The 8,094-nt window shown below is 41.0% G+C and overlaps 1 pseudogene; it reads left to right on the top strand.

Moving 5' to 3' along the window:
* Window positions 1–245: 245 nt before the first annotated feature.
* LOC131999443 (LYR motif-containing protein 4-like) lies at window positions 246–681 on the top strand (annotated as a pseudogene).
* The last annotated feature ends 7,413 nt before the right edge of the window (window positions 682–8,094 follow it).

The following is an 8,094-nucleotide window of genomic DNA, read 5'->3' as shown; positions in this document are numbered from 1 at the left end:
CCTGGCATGCAAACTGAAGCAGGAAAATACAACCCATAATGAGGAACACAAATCAATCAACCCACAGAAACAGATCTGACGCAGGCGGGCTCTCTGAGGTGGAGGCCCAGCCCTCTAGGCAAGACTGAGGCCCACTGCATTTTATTTCTTTTGTAGTTTTACGTAGGCTTAAGTTTTGTGGGTTAGGTTAAACTTGGGACCTCCTCAAAGAGGACCCATTTATTTATGTATTCTTTCTTTCCAAAATGGCTGCCTCCAGCCCCACACAAATGTTGAATCTGTAACAAGCAATGCTGAGAAAGAGCAAGCATTTCAGCTCCTTCAGTTAAAGAACTTATGATATCAGGAGGACAATAAGAATGTAAAGGTCCTGAAGAAATTCAAATCCTAGTGAATAAAACCAAAAGAGACCTTGAAATAAATCATCCACAGGTCCACATGGGCCAACTGTATTTGACTGACAAGCTTATCACTGGGAATCAAGAGAAGCCTAGGACCCTAGGGAGCCAAGACTGGCCCCCATTGGCCGTGTGGACCCCTGTCAGCATCCATTCTGTGCTTGCTACGGGACTCCCAACAGACCACAATGACCTATTCCATCAGCTTAAAAGAGCCTCTTGCTCTGCCTGCCCTGTAGGAGACAATAAACTGAGTCCAGTTTCCATTCTTCTGCAGCCTTAGTGAGAAAGTATGGTTGTCCTTGCCTAAAGTGTTAGAATGAAGAGCTGGAGCTTGCTTAGAATAATGCTGAGCATTATTGGGTCTCCTCTCCACCCCACCCCTCTTTTGTATCTTTTCACCACTTCTATAGAGCACCTCCACACTTTGTTTCTTGGTTGAAAATAAACCAAATTGTCTCCCTAAAAAACAAAACAAACAAACAAACAAAAAGATATGACACAGGTGATAAAATTAGAAGACAAAGACATTAAAACAACTGTAATAACTATGTTCCATATGTTCAAGAAGTAGAAGGGATGAGCATATTAAGGAAAGAAAAAGAAAGGCTAAAAAAAAGTAAAGTTGAACTTCTTAATATGAAAAATACAATATTTGAGATGAAAACTCAGAACTGCTATGGCAATTATAATTTTTGCCATTATTTCTATCATTAGTAATGTCACAAATGAAGAATAATATTTTTATTGGGTCTAAAAATACTCCTTTTCATACAGAAATCTCAAAACCACATACCATTGTGCATCAAAACTATCAGTGCAGAATAGCGTTTGCATAATAAAAATATGTTAGCTGCCCTTGCTATTGGTATTTATAAAGAATAGAAGCAGCTCACAGCCTTTTCTGTATGCAAAACATGTTAAGCCAAGCATAACTTCTATTCAGAAGAGTTTAAAGTCCAATGAAGAATAAAAAATTGGGTTCTGCAACTTCATTTTTAAGCTTGGTGCAAGCATAAATTAGAGAAAAAAAAAATTCATATGCGCCACTTAAGACATGGACTGAAGCTAGCTAAAGACCCTTGCCAGGGTCAGTGACAGCGGTATTCCCAATTTGAGGGTGAGCTGAGGCTTGAAGTATCTAACTTAAGAAATGTGGTAAGTAGGAGAAAATGAAGCAAGAAGCTGAAGAAGACTAAAAGGAACTCTTGAGAAGAGTGGGAATGTAAAAAATGTGAGAACTACGCTTTACAAGTATGAATGAATCTCCCTGACAGAGGCAGAGAAGGCGATAACATGAAAAGGCAGTTAAATTCAACCAACAGTTACTGCTTGCCTGTTACCTGCAAGGCACCGCGCCAAAGGAAGTGCTATCCCCTTCCTCCAGCAACACAAAATATGATGCAAGAGATGGAATCAGATACATAAATAATTGCATCATAAGTCAGACTGATAGCTGCAGTAACGTAGACATAACAACAACCAAGGGAACATAGAAGAGTGAAATAATAACTGGATCTTGGGATTGCCAAATGTAAGAAGACAACATAAAAGGCAACATTTGAACCATGTCCTGTAAGATACAAAGGATTTTACTATATATAAAGGGGAATTCTGTGGTTAATTTAATCTCCCATTAAATTCCATTTATTTCCATTTCATTAATCTCTCCATTTAATTTCCCCCTCCCACACACCACCATTCCTTTCTCTGCCTCTCTCTGCCCTGCTTTATAATCTAGAGACCACACCATCTGACCATCCTTGGTGGCTGGCTGGGTTTTAGTAGAGTTTGGCCAAAGACCCTGCCAGAAATTAGAGGGCGGGAGGAGAGAGAGGTTGGGTGTTTATTCACTGTCCCATCTCTGGGTCAGCACTGTGGTTTGGCAGTGGCTGCCACCTTCCCAGCCTACAGCTCCTACTCATGGCCCCCTTTCCCATGACTCTAGCTCTCCCTAGGTTGTGGTGACAGTATCTAATCCCCTTGGCCCTTTGAGCCTATCGAAGGTAAGAGCTTTCCACTCTGTTAGTTTCTGGATGTCTTAAACACTGTTGTGGTTTCCCTTTACCTTGACTGTGTCTCTTAAATATCCTCTTCATTTGGACCATCTGAGTTGAATCCACTCTTAGAGTGGTATAAGTAAAGGCAAGAAGGAACACATGTCTTGACTGAGGAACCAAGACTGCATTATGGAGAACATCATGGAGTGGGAATCTAGGTTAGAGGAGAGTGGTTTTAGAGAACTGGGGCTAGATTGTGAGGGCCTCACTAAGGAATTTAGATTTTACTCTTGGCTAAGAGAAATCCAGTAGTAGTTATTAAGTGGATACAATCAGATCTATCAACTAGCAGGTGGTGAATGGAATGAATAGAGAGACAAGAATGAAGGCAGGGAAGTCAGGGAAGGAGTTATTACAATAAGGTCCTAAAATGGGGCACTGGATGATAGTAGTGAAAATAGATTTTAAAGTGGTCAGCAATAAAATCTAGAGAGCATGGCAAATAAGTGAATTGGGGGGGAAAGCCAAGGGCATTTTTAAGGGTGGCTTCTAGGTTTCCAGCTTAGGAGAATGGAAGCCCTATAAACTTAGAAGAGATTCTTAGACTTAGGAACATGAGTTTGATTTGGACCACCTAGAAAGTGAAGTGCCATGGAGCATTAAGGCTGAGAACCTCAGCAAAGAGCTAAAAAAATTGGGTCTATGTAATAGGAATAATTTAAGAACTGAAGATAAAAGTAGATATTATAGAGTTACGGTTCTTAGTCCTAGCAGTCCTTGAGAATCTTCTGCTGAGGAGCCTTTAGGAAGTAAATGTCAGGGTACAGTCCCCAGATCAATTAAATCTGATTTTCATAATTCTCTATATAAAATAGTCTAGGAAAAATTTTGATGCTCTAAGGAAGGATCACTGGGATCAGAAATCAGACTTAATTGGTGTATATTTAATCAGATTTCATTTGATTTAATCTGGGTTTGGATTCTTAGATCACTCCCTAGCCAACTCCTATTGCACCTGAATCAAGAGCAAAACAGAAGCAGCTCAGGGTAAAGAGCAGCAGATAGAGATAAAAACAATAAGAAAATTTTTAATCAAGAGAGTAGATCGCATGCCCTGGACAGGTGGAAGAGGAATGAGAAGAGGTCCCTCCATCTGGTAAATAGATTATGACTGGTCTCTGGAAAAGCAATTTGAGTAACTGCAGAAGCCAGATTGCAAGAAGCAAAGAGCAGATTTTAGATGAGGAACCAGAAGGAGCATAGACTTTCCTTCAAGAAGCTTGGTCCAGTAGGTAGGAGAAAAGAGCCCAGAACTTAAGAAGAGAAGAACTGAGAGAAACTTGTGTTGGACTTTGCAATAGAGCCTGTTAGCTGACTAAGATAAGGAAGCATCAGAGAGGAAGAGAATGATGATACAGAGTGGAGGGTGGGTGACTAGAAGAGCAGGGCCGCAGAGGAACCTGGGGGTGGTGGGAGGTTATTGGAAGAGTCCACCAAGCAAGGGATGTCCAAAGAGATAAGTCCTAGGTTGAGAAAGGTTGAGGGAGTTTGAGGCATTGTTTTCATAATCAGCTGGAAGGCCTGGGTAACTAGTGAGAACAAAGAAGGTAGAAAGGCAGAGAACAGTCACTGAGAACTTCCCACGTGCCTGGCCACATGCTGAAATTCTAACAAGTTACCCCATCCAGTCATTTAATGTACTCTTGAAGGACAAATGTCACATGGGATAAGAAGCAAAAAATAGGCCTGTTCTGCCCAATTTCAGCCATCCAGTCACCTTGCTCCTGTGGTACTGCTACTAATTAATGGTCCTTTAAAGCTTAACCTGCAATCTGTTTTAAGTTAAATGCTCATGTCTAGCTGAATAGGGAAAGATTTCAGCTATGATAATATTTCCTTAGTTTAGTTTAAAGAGAAGAGCCATAGAAGAACATTTTAGAGAAAGGGAAAAAGCCTATTAGTGAGAACGCTCCATTAGCAAGGGCAAAGAAAGATGGGGCTTTAAAAAAGATAGTGTTTAATGGCCCAAGCTAATGGCAATTAATAAATATTTAGGAAGTGGAATTAACCTGCATATTTTTAAGTTCTCCTTTACATGTTAAATACGTTAAGTTTAGATTACAAATCCATCAAGGGCTAGGACTATGCCCCTCCTTTCTGTGATGCCTGGGCAACTGTGTGGGCTCAGGGGATATTAACAAAGGATTTAGTCATCTTACATGGCCAGACCACCTCCCCATTATTATCCATGCCATATAGTACAGGCAAGCAGGCCAGTAAGCTGAATGGCTCCCCTTTTCCAGATGCAGGAAACCCATGACATTGGGTGTCCCTGTCTCTCAGAAACACTTTCCAAAATTGGGATCAGTAAATTCAGAAGAAGGGTTTCCTTCCTTGACACCCTCGTGAACCAAGTTGGGGAATGCACATAGCCGCAAAGAAAGGCAGGAAACTTGACCAACCTGCCTGAATGAGTCTTGGGAAATCCCAGAGGGATGACCGATCCTTCAGCTGCCAAAAATCCAGTGGGAGTAGAGGTGGAGATAGGAACGAAGAGGGCTGGGATGAACTCAGGGTAGGACCCCTACTTGGCTCTCCACAGCTTGAATACCGAGCCACTATAAATTGTTTCTCAATAATTGCTTAAGTCTAGCCTACTTACAAAAACAAGTTTTAGATGATCAGGACTCCCTCTCTTAAATCCAGAAGGTATGCAACATTTCAGTTCCATGGAAACTAGATCCCAGTTTTTATCACTCACCACCACGATCTTAGACCTAAGCACAATGCCTGGCACATAAGACAGTTGGGGCTCACTAGATCGTTATTGAATGCTTGAATTTTGCGCATGTGATCCTGCTTTCTTGTGTTTCTACATATTATTTTTATTGTTTAAAAACTTCTTGTGAAGTGTTTCTAAAGGTACTGCTATCCTTTTTCATAATCCTCTACATAAAATAGTCTAAGAAAAATTTTGATGCTCTAAGGAAGAAACACTATGTAGACACAAAGACATTTGCCTAACGTCCCATTGACTTCTTTTACCTATAGTCCTAGAAGTGCTCTACCATATGTGCACTGCAGAAGTATTAATCTTAAACCCTAGGGCTTTCTATCCTCTGTCTCCTAAATAAATAGCTTTTCAAAGTGTTGTAGCTGGAAGACCGTCAAGGCTTGTATCACCTGACATTTACTTAATGCATTTCTTTACTGGAGTCTCCATTACTCTCCTAGAGTCTCCCAGAGTTCTCTATGACATTCCGGATAGAAGACAAACATTTTCATTTTGTCTCCATGCTAAAAGGTCAAAATGATGACAAAATCGGAAAGAGAACCCACACCTTTCGCTTTATTGCAGATTTCGTCCTACTTAACCTTTACCCAAACATCGGCTTCCTCTCAGCCTCTTCCTTAGCAGTTCATCTTCCTAATTCATGACCATGCCAGCTGGGTAAGGGTGACTCCTAAACTATAATAACAGGAGTAGTAAACTTAATTTTATATAGGATCTTGCACACAGCTCCATTACAAAATGCTGTGCCAACGTACGAGTTGTAGAATTACAATGTGGCGCTACTGAATTAAATAATAAGGAACAGCTAATACTAATAATTAACTTAATTTATGGTCTTGTCGAACTGTCACAACTGAGGCAGCTCTCCCCCCGCCCCTCCTCTCCCTGTCTTTTCTTCTTCCTCCCTCCTCCTTTGGCAACAGCAACCAAATGATGTGCTGAGATTGTCATCTTAGTCATCACGAAGTCACTTCTTCCTTTATTCTTCGTTTTATGACCTTACTCTATCAAGAATTTCCAACCTTTGTGGAGTTACATCACCCCACCATCTTTCCGTTTCACTACCATTTCTCCTGATGGCATGTACCTGGTGGGGAGGGTGCACCAGGATGCATCGAAATACCTTGAGAATCTGCAACAACTTCAGAAAGGCTCTTGATTTTTGCCAAATCAAGGCTGGCAATGACTCCCCTACATGGTAACCTTGTAAAGAGGGTTCTCCTCTCCACTTAAACCAAGGGACCAAAACTCAAACATGTCAGCAAGGTAATATGGGGTCACATGGCAGAAATTGGGAATGACTGTTTTGCTAGTGTCTGTGCATGATAGATTTCCATGGACACGCTGACCTCACTGGTAACTGGAAGTTAATTACCAGTCAGAATTCAAGAATGTTCTTATATGAACTTGATCTAAAAACTCATGCAGCTCACATTCAACACAGAATACCCATTTTTAACACATTTATTATTATTTATTAACATATGTAACACATTTTATTATACCTATTATACCCACATTTAGTGATACCCATTTTAACACCTTTATTAACACCTTTATTAATCACTTATCTCCCTACGTACTGACCCCCAGCTTCTAAGTTCTGAAGCAGGAATATGGGCCTTCTCTACAATCAAAATAATGTAACCTGGTGATCAACCTCTCTAGGGCCACCAAAGCGGCTCCCTCTGTAGGGTACATTTTTGTGGCCAAACCAAATTAGGATTAGGACTCGAAAGCTCTTTATATGGTCTGCTGCAGCATGAGGTGTAATTGTCAGTGTCCTCCATGTCCTGATAAAATTGCCAACTTACCTGAATAAAATGTATCTTAATAACACTCTATGTTGGGGAGGGGGACTTAGCAGGAAGTAGCACTAACCATTTTAAGTGTCTTTAATTATTGAATAAAAGTGATTAACTAACAATTTATTACTAGGTTAAGACATCAAAACAACTAAAATGAACATAGAAATCCAACATTGTCAGATTCTTCTAGACTACAGAAGGGTAACTGACATATTCATCTCCCAGCAGCCCTCCCCGCCCCGGCCCCCATGAAACTCTTCACAGGAACTCATGTTTCTCTCTAATACGTCCCTACATAGAAGTGACAGATGGGCGCAGGTCTGAGTCCCGTCAAGCTTGGAGTTACTTTTTTTTTTTTTTTTTAAGATTTTATTTATTTATTTGACAGAGAGAGATCACAAGGAGGAAGAGAGGCAGGCAGAGAGAGAGAAGGGGGAAAGCAGGCTCCCTGCTGAGCAGAGAGCCCGATGCGAGGCTCGATCCCAGGACCCTGAGATCATGACCTGAGCAAAAGGCAGAGGCTTAACCCACTGAGCCACCCAGGTGCTCTCTCCCCACCCCTTTTTTTTTAATGTCAGGGGAAAGAGTTCTCTTTGTTTTCCTGAAGATGAACTTATCTGCTATTAAAAAAAAACAGTACTCTTTAACTGTGGACCGAACCAAGAAAGATTTCCCATTCCTGCTCTTGTCACCGTATATTTTTTTCCAGTTTGGTTTGGCTGATATCACAACCAAAACAGAAGCCTTCCTGACCACCGTCCTCCCAATTCTACTGCCCTGCAATATCTGCTAGAAAAATGATTCACTGTGTAAAACCATGTTTGGCAAATAGAATGGGAAGTTTCTGTTTGCAGAGTTCTTTGGTTTTAGCCTTTGCTTTTCCAGAATGAACACAGGCCCTTTCAGATTCTTAAAATCCAAGAGGGCCAAAATCCTTCTCTACAAGTCAATGTCTGACAAACATGAATTTAAATCCACTGGCACCATTTACTCACTTGCCACAAGTCTCTCTGAGCCTATTTCATCATCTGTAAAATGGGGCCAAGCCAAGTGAGAGCTGTTGGCTCTCCTGCCCCATTCTTGTTGTTCACTTC

The sequence above is a fragment of the Mustela nigripes genome, chromosome 13 (genome assembly GCF_022355385.1).
Source record: "Mustela nigripes isolate SB6536 chromosome 13, MUSNIG.SB6536, whole genome shotgun sequence".
Lineage (NCBI taxonomy): Eukaryota > Metazoa > Chordata > Mammalia > Carnivora > Mustelidae > Mustela > Mustela nigripes.
The sequence above is the reverse complement of the archived record's forward strand: the minus strand, read 5'-3'. Positions and strand labels throughout refer to the sequence as shown.